Source organism: Schistocerca cancellata, chromosome 1, assembly GCF_023864275.1.
Source record: "Schistocerca cancellata isolate TAMUIC-IGC-003103 chromosome 1, iqSchCanc2.1, whole genome shotgun sequence".
Taxonomy (NCBI): Eukaryota; Metazoa; Arthropoda; class Insecta; order Orthoptera; family Acrididae; genus Schistocerca; species Schistocerca cancellata.
The window spans coordinates 649,921,901-649,936,364 of record NC_064626.1 but is presented as its reverse complement, the minus strand read 5'-3'; the positions used below and the strand labels follow the sequence as shown (position 1 = coordinate 649,936,364).

At 41.2% G+C, this 14,464-nt stretch overlaps 1 non-coding gene across 1 annotated transcript; it reads left to right on the top strand.

Moving 5' to 3' along the window:
• The first annotated feature begins 1,247 nt into the window (after positions 1–1,247).
• Trnat-cgu (transfer RNA threonine (anticodon CGU)) lies at positions 1,248–1,322 on the top strand. Its single transcript has one exon. It is a non-coding gene; the product is annotated as a tRNA-Thr (tRNA).
• The last annotated feature ends 13,142 nt before the right edge of the window (positions 1,323–14,464 follow it).

The window sequence follows — 14,464 nt, the reverse complement described above, 5'->3', positions numbered from 1 at the left end:
GCCGCTGCGGAAATATAGCTACCTTTTATGTTTTACGTTTTCAAAGGATGTTGTGTTATTTTATGAAGAACGTCGTATTTTATTTTAATACAAAAGAGGTTTTTGTTTTCTCCTTACCTGCAACTTAAAAAAAAGTAAAACAAAGAAAGTTGGTACAGCACTCTAGATACAAAAAAAAAAGACGGTTAAGACAACAGTTCAAGAGAAGCTTAGCATGCGGGCTGGAGTCGGCTGTGGCGCTGTGGCATTGCCGCAATGCCCTGTGTGGCTGAAAGTCACTATTTCCTTCCTATCTCTTTCCCATCCTGTTTCCTTTCCATTGTTTTCACTCCAGTTATTCATGTACATCTCTATGTTCGTGACTGAAACTAAGTAGTTTCTCTTGGCCCTCAGAGGAGAATACCATTCCTCATCAACTATGTAAAACTTCTACGTCATTATCTAAGATTGTTTCTAGACTATTCGAACTGTACGTTTCTTCACTGGATTAGCCCTTTCGTCTAAGTAACAATTCACAAAAATATTGTAATAAATAATTTTATTTCCGTTAATGGCAAGAAAAGGAACAGTTAATATTAAATAAGTACAGTTATACTATTCCTGTCCTAAGTTATGAACACCGAAATTATTATAACATTAATAATCAACGTGTTAAGCTTTCTAATCGTTACTGCTTTCCAGAATAACAACGATAACTTAACCCCATCTGCTAACCGAGTCCGTTAATACATACCAAAGTAGGGACGCTCCACATGTCTGTATCCGGTGAGAATCCTACTTCCCGACCTCATTTCCATCAGAAGAATCCTGCCAATAAACCGAAAGAATAGTGGTGTGTGTTAGTTCTGCAGTCGAACAGACACTAAGACCGGCCGCACTATCTGCATTGTTCAAGAGCAAAGTATCTATATGAGCGCTCTTTCCCTGTTATTCTACAGGCACGGACAATAGTAACAGTGTACTTATATGGATATGGTGTCTGTTTTTTCGGGCGGACATGTCCGAAAGAACAGACACCATATCCATATAAGTATATAGTTTTGGCGATACCGGCCATGACCTTCTTCTTCTGTGCGGATGCACACATATTCCTCGAACTCTTACGGAACTTGGAAGTATGTCGTCCACGAGTAATGAGTGTGTTGGGGTGGGACAATACGAATGTAGTGTGTGTACATAAAAGGTGAGAATGTGAGTCTCGCGGGAGGCGTGCGCGAGATAGTCCCTGCAGTCGCACTATCATCTGCGCCCTCGGTGGCTCAGATGGATAGAGCGCCTGCCACGTAAGCAGGAGATCCCGGGTTCGAGTCCCGGTCGGGGCACACATTTTCACCTGTCCCCGTTGATCTATATCAACGCCCGTGCGCAGTTGACGGTATTAATATGATTCTAATTTCATTGTAACAGTGGGTTACATTCCAACTATACAACAATACCGAACAGATCGTCACTTTGCGAACTAAGACAATGGGTTAGAATCGATATTGAGGTACACAAGGGATATGTCTCCGTGGTCTGTGATAATATTAGTTGATTGTCACTTCTCATACTTCAAATCACTGTAAACCTGTGTCGAGTGCGCGGCAAGGTGTAGAGCCTCCTTTCTGTTGTACAGTTGACAGTACTTTTTCCCGTTCTACCACACATGGAGACCAGGAAGCTGTGCAATTAGTCTGATCATGTTCTCAGGGTCCATTCGAGTGGTATGAGGAGTTGTATTATATTCCTAGATTTGTCACTCAATGCCGGCCCTTCAAACTATGTAAATAAGTTCTCACTGGATCATTTGTATCTATGTATGCTACCTCAGTTTTTTCAGCATTCCCGTGACACTTTGCCATGGGTCAAACAAAACTGTGACCATTTGTGCTGTCGTCTTTTCGTACGGCTCCTCTAGGATGGGTCCAACTAGAGTTTCGTAAGCAATCTCCTTTATATACTGAATTTCCATAGCATTCTACCAAAGGACGGTAGCCTGCCACTTGCCATTTCATATCCCCACAAATTGTTACACTCACGAATTTGTATGAGTTGAACGATTCCATTCCTCTAATTGTTACTGTAATCAATAGGATAACAGGTCTCCTCGCTTTGTAAAGTGCACAGTTTTACATTTCTGAACATTTAAAGCAAGTTGAAATTATGAGGGCTACTATGAAACCTTAAGATCTAACTGATTGTGTGTGCAGCTTTTCCAAGGAAGCACCTCATTACAGATATCTACATAACGTACGAAAAGTCTGAGGTTACTATTAAATTTGTGTGCAAGGTCATTAATATAAAACATGAACAATAGAGGTCCTAAAACACTTTCTGTGTTACATCAGAAGTTTATTTCTTACAAGTAAGATGTAAGGATGATGTACATAATGTCAAAGCTTTGGAAATTGAGAAAATCTTGAATATTCTGTTTTATTGTTGGGAGAAAAATGTGCAGTTTGTCCGAGAGATCCCCACTGCTATCTGACGATGGACTCAGGCCTAAAACTAATTAGGTGAAATAAGTCATCTATAAAAAAAAAGTGTGGCTGTTTGCAGTTTTATCTGCAGTGTTATACAGAAAATTAATCAATAACATTCCTCTACCGTTAAGAATTACTGACAAATGATCTGTTTATCTATATGAAAGTGTTGTGTCCGTCCTTTCGGACATGACTGAAAGAACAGATACCACGAATTTATGGACAAAGAATTCACAACCTTCAGTGCAGCTGCACATTTACTTTCAGCCTCCAGCGGGAATCTAAAAATCAGTGAGCATGGAGGACATGAACGAGGATAGCAGATAGGTGGCTCTAGGTGGAAATAGGACACAGCCAGGGAGCGTGCCGAGAAATCCGCGCTTTTGCGATAAACGCTGTGTCCGATTGAAAAAGCAGTTAACACAATTGCCTCGTAAGCGAGAAATTCCGGGTTCGAGTCCCGGTCTGGCGCACCATTTTCACTCGTCGTCGCTGATTCCGCACTAAGTACCGATGCAGCTGATATCATTAGTTCCTTCCCATTCCTTTCTACACCCTCCCCATCAGCTTACACAAAATGACCAGCTTAATGGTAGCAGGAGCTGTTCCACTGAAATCGCTGTGGTAACCTGGCAGAAGCAAAATTATACCTTATGGGTTCATCGCTCATATCTATTGTACACTTAACCACTGAATATTAGTTCCAACACGGTAGAAACATCATATGTACCTACTCGCATCTGTCATCTTCCCCACGATAAAATGTACTCAGCGTTAACGCATACTCTCTGTGAACTGTACTCTCCCATTTCACTGGCGAAGGGCAGTCTAAGGAGTGGTTGGTACGTTCGTAATGCGATTGTGGCAGTACTGCGCATAGCGGCCTGTGCGACGATTAGCGCATGGAGGGGCAATCTCCGGTAGCGAGCGGTGGCTAACTATGCGCTGTTAAACGTAACGCCGTACCCGACCCCGCCCCCTCCCTGTGCTGTGCTCGTTTGTGGGGCGTGGCCGCCGCCTCGTTAGCTGTCACGGCTTTGCAGGGGGGCGTACTCGACCGCCACCGCCGTCACTGCCGCTCACTGACAGTTAGTACCTCACAAAAGCAACTGTTGCCGCCACTGCTCCACTGGTTACTCTGCGGAATGCGTAGTCTCGACTTATATATAACAGTACTATGAGGTTTAATCTTACCCTTACATCTAGATGGAAAGCTCTCCATGAAACAAAAGTTGTTGTTAGCTTAGCTCACCGTATTTACTTTCTATACAATAGTGTAATTCTCTCTCTCTCTCTCTCTCTCTCCCTCTCTCTCTCTCTCTCTCTCTCTCTCCCCCCCCCCCTCTTTTTTACTTTTTTTTTTTACAAAATTATAGATCGTTTTAATGCCGGTTTAATAGTACTATGAGATTTAATCCTATTTATACCTATGTCTAGATGGAATGATGTCCATAAATCATCTTAGTGCGTAAGTTCTTTTATGTACTACGTTGTTCACATAGGTCACCTGCTTATTTTCTACAGAAATTTCATGTTATTTTTCGGCAGTTGTAAAATGAAAGATCGTTCTAATGATGATTTGTGCTTAGAAATAAATTTCGTCTTAGGTGGTCAAATATTTTCTCGAGAGACATTGTCCACTATATAGATGTGTGATCTTAAAAAATACACAACATTAAGGTCGCATATCTATATAATGCCCACTATTGCAGAAAATATTACTGACTACCTAATATATAATTTATTTGTAAACATAAACCATCACTGGAAAGACCTGTCATTTTACAACCGTCAGTAACTAACACGAGAGTTCTATAGCAAGTAAATACTTGACCTATGTTAACAACGTAAAACATAAAAGAACTTGCGTTCTAAGATGCTTTATGGACGTCTCCCCATCGACACGCAAGTATAAGATGAAATGTTTTAGTACCTTTATACAGAAGTAGAATAAAACGATTTCTAAATGTATTATCAACAGGAACACTTGAAATTGCATATATTCCGAAACAAACTTGTCGAGAACCTATGTAATCAACAAGAAACAAACAGTTTGCAACTAATTTTGTCGACAGTATAATAAACATCCGTAGGGACGTAATCTCTCAAGGTCGTCATATTATATCATCCACACATATTATAAAAGTGTATGTATGCGTATTCCATATCACCTGCTAAACCACTGAATCGATTTCAACCAAGCTTGGTACACTATCCTTAAAAAATCACCGTGGAGGTAAGAACCACCTACCTATACAAGTGGTGGGGGTTAGGGGTGAAAAAAGAGGTGTATCCATTGAGAGACGAATAGCTGAATTTTATTCATCCAGGATTTCAGAAAGAGCGCTTAGTGACTTGCAGCGAACTTTACACATAATTCCAAACTCTTATGAAACTTCTTCTCGCCGATAATCCCCACAGAATGATGAAAGGAAGAAAGTTTGCTGCTTTGTACATTTTCACTGTACGTGCAGTAAAACTGTCGTATTTGGTGTTTTAGTTTGTTACTTCTTTAGTGCTGGCGGTATTCGCGACACACTTTGCCTTTGCAGACAGTATTCACATACACCGCTGAATGCACTGACAAAATTATGTCATTGTACGACACATAGTATGGCATCATAAATTCTAAGAAGCGTGAAAAACTGCAGCATCATGCATGATGTTTAAATTAATTTCTTCTTCACTACTAACTCTATTCCCAGTACATTGCCGAGACATTATCCACATATGCCGCTCACTGTACATAAAAAAAAAAAAAAAAATGTCATTGTACAACTCACGGTTCATAAATGTTGAACTCCGTAAATCGAAACTAAAGTGCGAAATAACTAGAAGTACAGGTGAAATGTGTGATAAATATACGTGATATATATTGACATGTTGTAAGGTGGTCATGTCATTTTGATTTTTGTATATTATCGATGTGCACATCAGAGAGAGAGAGAGAGAGAGAGAGAGAGAGAGAGAGAGAGAGAGAGAGCAAGTTACGTTACCGTTAAATATTTTTTGGTCTTGTCGTGGCACAGTCTTTACTTCTGGGCAGTCTGATACATTCTTAGTTGAAGAGTGGTGGTAGGTGATGGACGTATTCTGTACTGCTGTGTACACTGTGTCTATTGGATGAAGAAAGATTGATTCTAAAGGACAGAAGGATGAATAAGATGTCTATGTTAGAAAGCGAAGAGAATATATATTTTTAATAATGTTATTATTTTTTGGAGAGAAGTTTGACGTAAGACGACAGCATTGCCCACCTAAATTGCAGAAATTATTATTGGGAACTAGTTAACTTTGTTGACTTGCTCAGAACTGAGAGAAAGACCATCTTACTTCCCTGAGTCATGCATTAATATATTGGTTGATTAAGCTGTTTGATTTTGTTTTTTAAAAAATTCTCTTTTAACATTGTACCCTCTTTAAGTCATTCTTCCCTCGCGTGTTACGTGAGAAGATCACCCGAAGTTTTACTCCGTCTTTTTGAATATGTACTTCATTCTAAAATCGTTGTCTTGGAATATCATTTCATTGGAATAGTTGCTCTCCCCACCCCATTGTTTATCATTACGCAGTATCATAAGTGGTATGCAGCAGCTGGATATTTTATTTAAAAATAGAAACCTTCCTTGCCCGATCCCTGCTTGTTGTTTGCTGTTGTGGTTTAAGAAATCTGCAACATTGTCGTCAAGACGCGAGGTAAGTGAAAATTTTAATTACGACCTAACAATTCTTTTACTTCAGTTGCGCATTTAGTATAAAGACATGCTACATTCAGATCATTTACAGTTCAGTTCAAGTTAGGCTATGTTTAGTCAAAGGTTAGCACAAGAAATTAATTTGGATAGCAGTCTCTAAGGACATGGTTTTGGTAATACGTAGACTTTCATCGAGTGGTAGGTAAATTTAGCTTACATTTCACTCAGAAACAAGTACAGTGGGGAGGTTACAATGTGCGTACACGAGCTTAGCCGCGGATAGGAAACTCCGAAACCACTGGATCTGTTTCAACCAAACTTGGTATACATATTATTTACTATTTGGAAAGGAATACCGTGGATATAAGAAACAACAACATCCTATTAGGGTGGGACTGATAACGTAGAGAAAGAGCGGCGGCAGGAAGGAATGGACGTCTAGAGAGGAGAAGGAGCTGATGGAGACAGATACGTGGGAGGATGTGATAGATGGAGGGCCGGCAAATAAAGGAACGCTGAGAATGTGGACAGAGAGATGGGGGAGAAGGAGATGAAAAGAGAGCGGGTGTAAGAGACGAAGGGAGGAAGGGTAAAGGAGGAGGTGGACAAATAGAACTGGAATAAAACCAACTGCTCGGCAAAATTGTAACGGAACTTGTTTGGGGGTAGGAAACTATAATTAAAGAAAGAACATCTTTCCTAAATCGAAGAAGACCCCTGAATATGGTCTATTGTGCTTCACCGCAACGTTAACAAGATTCCAGAAACAAATAATGAGGTGTCAAGAGGCATACGGAATTTGTGCGTGGCACATTCGTTAGTACTACTCCAGTGTTTTGGATTCTGTACAGAAGGGCTTAAAAGAAGACCACCGAATAGTTCAGAAACTTGCCACTAATTTTGTTACTGACTGTTTCTGTCAGTGTATCACTTTTACGAAAATATCCATGCATGCTGAAAAAGTTTTGAGAAGGAGACTGCCAAACGATGCTACTGCTTCAGATATTTATTTGACGTAAGGACGTTAACGAAAAACAGGAGAAATTCTGTCCAGTACTGATGTACTCAAGCTCACTTAACTTGGGAGAGGAATGGAAAATGGAATAACCAGCATTCTACATCTACATGGATACTCCGCAGATTACATTTAATCTCTGGCAGAGGGTTCACCGAACCACCTTCACAAATCTCTATAATTCCAGTCTCGTATAGAGCGTGGAAACAGCGAACACCTATATGTTACCGTACGAGCTCTGATTTCCCTTTTTTATCGTGGTGATTGTTTCTCCCTATGTACGTCGGTGTCAACAAAACATTTTCGCATTCGGAGGAGAAAGTTGGTGATTGGAATTTCGTGTGAAGATTCCGTTGCAACGAAAAAGCCTTTGTTTTAATGATGTCCAGTCCAAATCCTGTATCATTTCTGTGACACTCTCTCCCATATTTCGCGATAATACAATATGTGCTGCCCTTCTCTGAACTTTTTCGATGTGCTCCGTGAGTCCTATCTGGTAAGGATCCCACACCGCGCAGCTGCATTCTAAAAGAGAACGGACAAGCGTAGTGTATGGAATCTCCTTAGTAGATCCGTTACATTTTTTAAATGTCTTGCCAATAAAACGCAGTCTTCGGTTAGTCTTCCCCACAATATTTTCTGTGTATTCTTTCCAATTTAAGTTGTTCGTAATTGTAATTCCAAGCCTTTAGATTTGACTGATTTATCGTGTAACGGAAGTTTAATGGATTCCTTTTAGCACTCACGTGGATGACCTCACACTTTTCGTTATTTAGTGCCAACTGCCAATTTTCACACCATTCAGATATCTTTTCTGAATCGTTTTGCAATTTTTTTTTGATCTTCTGATGGCTTTATTAGTCGATAAATGACAGCGTCCTCTGCAAACAACCTAAGACGGATGCTCAGATTGTCTCCCCTGTCGTTTATATAGATAAGGAACAGCAAAGGGCCTATAACACAACCTTAGGGAACGCCAGAAATCACTTCTGTTTTTCTCGGTGACTTTCCGTCAGTTACTACGAACTGCGACCTCTCTCGCAGAAAGTCACAAATCCAGTCACATAACTGAGACCATATTCCATAAGCACGCAATTTCACTAGAAGCCGATTGCGTGGTACAGTATCAAAAGCCTTCTGGAAATCCAGAAATACGGAATCGATCTGTAATCCCTTGTTAATAGCTCTCAACACTTCATGCGATAAAGAGCTAGTTGTGTTCCACAAGAACGATGTTTTCTAAACCCATGTTGACTGAGTCAGTAGGAATCTACATCTACATCAACGTGTTTAATCTGCTATTCACAATTAAGTGCCTGTCAGAGGGTTCAATGAACCACCTTCAAGCTGTCCCTCTAGCGTTCCACTCTCGAACGGCGCGCGGGAAAAACGAGCACTTAAATCTTTCAGTGCGAGCCCTGATTTCTCTTACTTTATCGTGATGATCATTTCTCCCTATGTAGGTGGGCGCCAGCAGAATTTTTTCGCAATCGGAGAAGAAAAGATCCCATCGCAACGAAAAATGTCTTTGTTTTAATGATTGCCACTCCAATTCACGTATCATGTCTGTGGCACTATCCCCCCTACGATACAAAACGAGCCTCCTTTCTTTGTACTTCTTCGACGTCATTCGTCAGTCCAATCTGATGCGGATCCCGCACCGCACAGCAATACTCCGGAATAGGGCGGACAAGCGTGGTGTAAGCAGTCTTTTTAGTAAACCCGTTGGACCTCCTAAGCAGTCTTTGATTGGCTCTACCCACAACATTATTTATGTGATCGTTCCAATTTAGAGTATTTGTAATTGAAATCCCTAAGTATTTAGTTGAATTCACAGCCTTCAGATTTGTGTGACCGCGTAATCGAAATTTATCGGATTTCCTTTAGTACTCATGTGAATAACCTCACACTTTTCTCTATTCAGGATCAATTTCCCCTTTTCGCATCATACAGATATCCTATCCAAATCATCTTGCAATTCGTTTTGGTCATCTGATGACTCTACAACACAGTAAATGACAGCATTATCTGCAAACAATCCAAGACGGCTACAGAGATTGCCTCCTATGTCGATAATATAGATCAGGAACAACAGAGGGCCTATAACACTTCCTTGGGGAACGCCGGATATTACTTTACGTCAATTACTACGAACTGTGACCTTTCAGACAGGAAATCACGAATCCAGTCACACAACTGAGGTGATATTCCATAGGCACGCAATTGGATTAGAAGACGCTTGTGAGGAACGGCATCGAAAGCCTTCCGGAAATGTAAGAACATGGAATCAATCTGACCTCCCCTGTCGATAGCACTCACCACCTCGTGAGTATAAAGAGCCAATTGTGTTTCGCAAGAACGATGTTTTCTGATTCCGTGCCGACTACGTGTCAATAAATCATTTTCTTCGAGGAAACTTAATAATGTTCGAATACTGTATATATTCCAAACCCCTACTTCAAATCGATAAGGGCCAGTGATTCAACTGATTACTCCTACTTCCGTTTTTGGGTATTGGTGTGACTTGAGGAATTTTCCAATCTTTAGGTACGGATCTTTCTGTGAACGAGCGGTTGTATGGATTAATTGTATCAGCATACTCTGAGAGGAACCTGACTGATATACAATCTGTACAGGAAACCTTGCTTTTATTAAGTGATTTAAGCTGCTTTGCAACACCGAGGATATCTATTTCTATGTTTCGGAAAATCGTGTTTAATAACTCTGCTTTGGTGGCACTGTCATCAATGACTTCACTGTTGTTATCGCGCATTATTGATTGCGTCTTGCCACTAGTGTGCTTTATGTATGACCAGAGTCTCTTTAGGTTTTCTGCCAGATTTCGAGACAGAGTTTCGTTGTGGAAATTATTGAAACATCTCTCTTTGAAGTACGCGCTATATTTCGAACTTCTGCAAAACTTCGCCAATTTTGGGGATGTTGCGTTCTTTTAAATTTGGCAAGCTTTTTTCGCTGCTTCTGTAACAGCGATCTGCCCCGTTTTGTGTACCATGGGGGATCAGTACCATCACTTATTAATTTGTGTGGTATATATCTCTCAATTGCTGTCGATACTATCTCTTTGAAATCATTCCACAACTTTTCTACGCTTACATGATCAGATCGGAAGGAGTGAAGAATGTCCCTTAAAACGGCGTTAACAGAATTTTTAGAAGCTTTTTTAAATAGATATACTTTGCGTTTCTGTTTGATGGTTGTTGGTGTCACGGCATTCAGTCTAGCAGTTACTGCCTTGTGGTCACTAACCCTTGTATTCGTCACGATACTCACTATTTGTCCAGGATTATTTGATGCTAGTAGGTCAAGTACGGTTTCGCAACTATTTACGCTTCGAGTGGGCTCATGGACTAATTGTTCAAAATAATTTTCTGAGGAGGCATTCAGTACAATTTCGGATGACGTTTTATGCCTGCCGCCGGCTTTAAACGTATAATTTTTGTAGCATATCGAGGGCAGATTAAAGTCACCACCGACTGTATTGTATGAGCGGGTTACCTATTTGAAATGAGACTCAAGTTTTCTTTGAACTGCTCAGAAACTATACCTTCTGAGTCGGGGGTCGATAAAACGACCCAAATAATAGTTTAGTCCGATTGTCAAGTATAACCTGTGCCCATACAATTTCGCAGGAAGCATCTACTTCAATTTCACTACAAGGCAAACTATTTCTGATTGAAATAAATACTCCACGACCAATTGTATTGAATCTATCCTTTCTGAACACTATTAGATCGTTAGAAAAAAATTCTGCTGAAGTTATTTCCGGTTTATCCAGCTTTCTGTACCTATAACTATTTGAGCTTCAGTGCTTTCTATTAGGGCTTGGAGCTCTGGTTCTTTCCCAACACAGCTACGACAACTACAAAAAAATGGCTCTGAGCACTATGGGACTTAACATCTATGGTCATCAGTCCCCTAGAACTTAGAACTACTTAAACCTAACTAACCTAAGGACATCACACAACACCCAGCCATCACGAGGCAGAGAAAATCCCTGACCCCGCCGGGAATCGAACCCGGGAACCCGGGTGTGGGAAGCGAGAACGCTACCGCACGACCACGAGATGCGGGCCGACAACTACAATACCGATAGTTTCTACAACTAACTTGCCGCGTTTTACCTGCCCCCTTTTCGACAGACGCCCTTTCTGTGGTTCACTGAGGCCCTCTAACTTGGAAAAACGACTAGTCCCTTTCACACAGTCCCCGCTACCAGTGTAGCCGCCTCCTGTGTTTAGTGGACTGCTGACCTATTAAGCGGAACCCGGAAACCCTTCAACTGACGGCGCAAGTCAAGGAATCTCCAGCTTACACGGTCACAGAGCCGCCTGAGCCTCTGATTCAGACCCTCCACTCGGATCTGCACCAAAAGACCACAGTCGGTTCTATAGACGATGCTGCAGATGGTGAGCGCCACCTTAATGTCGCAAGCAAGATTGGCAGTCTTTACCATTACCGCTAGCCGCCCAAAAGCAGAAAGAATCTCCTCCGATCCAAAGAGGCATATGTCACGAGCAGTTGGCTGGAACCTGTACTCTTCATGGCATCACAAAGCAACGTTTCCACATCCGGAATGACTCCCCCCGGTATGCACACGGAGTGCACACTGCCTTCCTTCCCCTCCTTGGCAACCATGCTCCTAAGGGGGCCCATTACGCGCCTAACATTGGAGCTCCCAACTACCAGCAAACCCACCCTCTGTGAACGCCCATATCTTGCGGACCGTTTTCTTCGAGGTAATGCATAATGTTTGAACACAGTATATGTTCCAGAATCCTGTTGCATATCGACGTTAATGATATGGGCCTGTAATTAAGTGGATTACTCCTACTACCTTTCTGGAATATTGCTGTGACCTGTGCAACTTTCCAGTCTTTGGGTATAGATCTTTAGTCGAGCGAACGGTTGTGTATGATTGTCACGTATGGAGCTAATGCATCAGCATACTCTGAAAGGAACCTAACTGGTATACAGTCTGGACCAGAAGACTTGTTTTTATTAAGTAATTTAAGTTGCTTCACTACCCTGAGTTTATTTACTTCGACGTTACTCATGTTGGCAGCAGATCTTGATTCGAATTCTGGAATATTTACTTCGTCTTCTTTTGTGAAGGCATTTCGGAAGGCTGTGTTCAGTAACTCTTCTTTGGGAGCTCTGTCTTCGATAAAATCTCCATTGCTATCGCGCAGAGAAGGCATTGATTGTTTCTTGCCGCTAACATACTTCACATACGACCAGAATCTCTTTGGATTTTCTTCCAGGTTTCGGGACAAAATTTCGTTGTGGAAACTATTATAAGCATCTCACATTGAAGTTCGCGTTAAATTTCGAGCTTCTGTAAAAGATCGCCAATATTCGGGATTTTGTGTCTGTTTAAATTTGGCATGTTTGTTTCGTTGTTTCTGCAACAGTGTTTAGACCAGTTTTGTGTACCAAAGATGATCAGCTCCCTCGTTCGTTAATTTATTTGGTATAAATCTCTCAAATGCTGCTGATACTATTTCCCTGAATTGAAGCCACATCTTGTCTACAGTTATATCATTAATTTAGAAGGAGTGGAGATTGTCTCTCAGGAAGGCGTCAAGTGAATTTTTATTTGCTGTTTTGAATAGGTATATTTTTCGTTTATTTTTGGAGGATCTGGGGGTTGCAATATTCAATCTCGCTACGACAACCCTGTGTTCACTAATCCCTGTATCCGTTTCGATGCTCGTTATTAACGAAGGATTATTTGTTGCTAAGAGGTCAAGTGGGTTTCCAAAACCGTTTACTATTCGCGTTGGCTCATGAACTAACTACTCGAAATAATTTTCAGAGTATGCCTTTAGTACAATTTCAGGTGATGTTTTATGCGTACCTCCAGAATTAAACATGTATTTTCGCCAACAAATTGAGGGTAAATTAATGTTACCACAAACTATTATTGTAGGCTCAAATGGTTCAAATGGCTCTGAGCACTATGGGACTTAACATCTATGGTCATCAGTCCCCTAGAACTTAGAACTACTTAAACCTAACTAACCTAAGGACAGCACACAACACCCAGCCATCACAAGGCAGAGAAAATCCCTGACCCCGCCGGGAATCGAACCCGGGAACCCGGGCGTGGGAAGCGAGAACGCTACCGCACGACCACGAGATGCGGGCATTATTGTAGGAGTCGGGTACGTGTCAAAGTCAAGTTTCCTTTGAACCTTTCAGCTACTGTATCATCTGAACTGGGAGGTCGGTAAAAGGATTCAATTATTATTTTACCCCGTTTGCCAACAATGACCTCTGCCCATACTAACTCACAGGAAGTATCTACTTCAATTTCACGATAAGATAAACTACTTCTAACAGCGACAAACACGCCACCGCCAACCGTGTTTAGCCTATCATTTCGGAACACCGTTAGGTTTTTCGCAAAAAATTACGGTTGAGCTTAACTCCGGCTTTAGCCAGCTTTCAATGCCTATAACAATTTGAGCATCAGTGCTTTCTATTAGCGCTTGGAGCTCTGGTTCTATCCCAAAGCAGCTACGACAATTTACAACTGTTATATCGACGGTTCCTGTATCTACGTCCTTCTTGTGTTCGGCCTGCACTCTTCGTGGCTCAAGCCCTTCTTGTAGCATTGGTACAAAATGTATTCTACGTTGCAGTGTACAGTGGCTTACTAGGCATGTATGTCGACGCTACGAAAACATTCATCGTTGGTTAATGAAAGATGTGTTCATATACACCATCAGCTGCATCCGTGGAGCACTACCTACCAAAAATACTGCGTCGTTATGTTGATACATATATAGAAACATTATTACTGGGGTTTCAGTGAATGTAATCACGAGCTACTATCACCAATGTGGGATGTATCGTATGTTCTAAAGCATGTATTTTGTTACAGGCTAAACGTAAAATGCAGCACTGTTACCTTGATTTTTTACTTTACTTTCGCTAGTTCTGTCTAACCAGATATTCACAGGGTTCTCACTCTCGTAATAGAGACGTTACATACAGAGAGGCTACATCTCCATTTCCTCAAATTATATTGGATGGCCGTAGCTCAACCTATATTACCAGAATAGAAGAGGGAGTAAACCTTATCACTAAACAAACACTAGCCTGATGCCTGGCAGTATATTATAAGTACCGGGCAGTACCCTTAATAACCATCTTCTTAAGCCAATCCATAACTCAAAGAATTGAATCCCGTAACAGTGTATGATTTTGGTATGAGCTCAGAATCGCCGCTAACAACACACAACTTTTTGACAACGAACGCCCGTTCG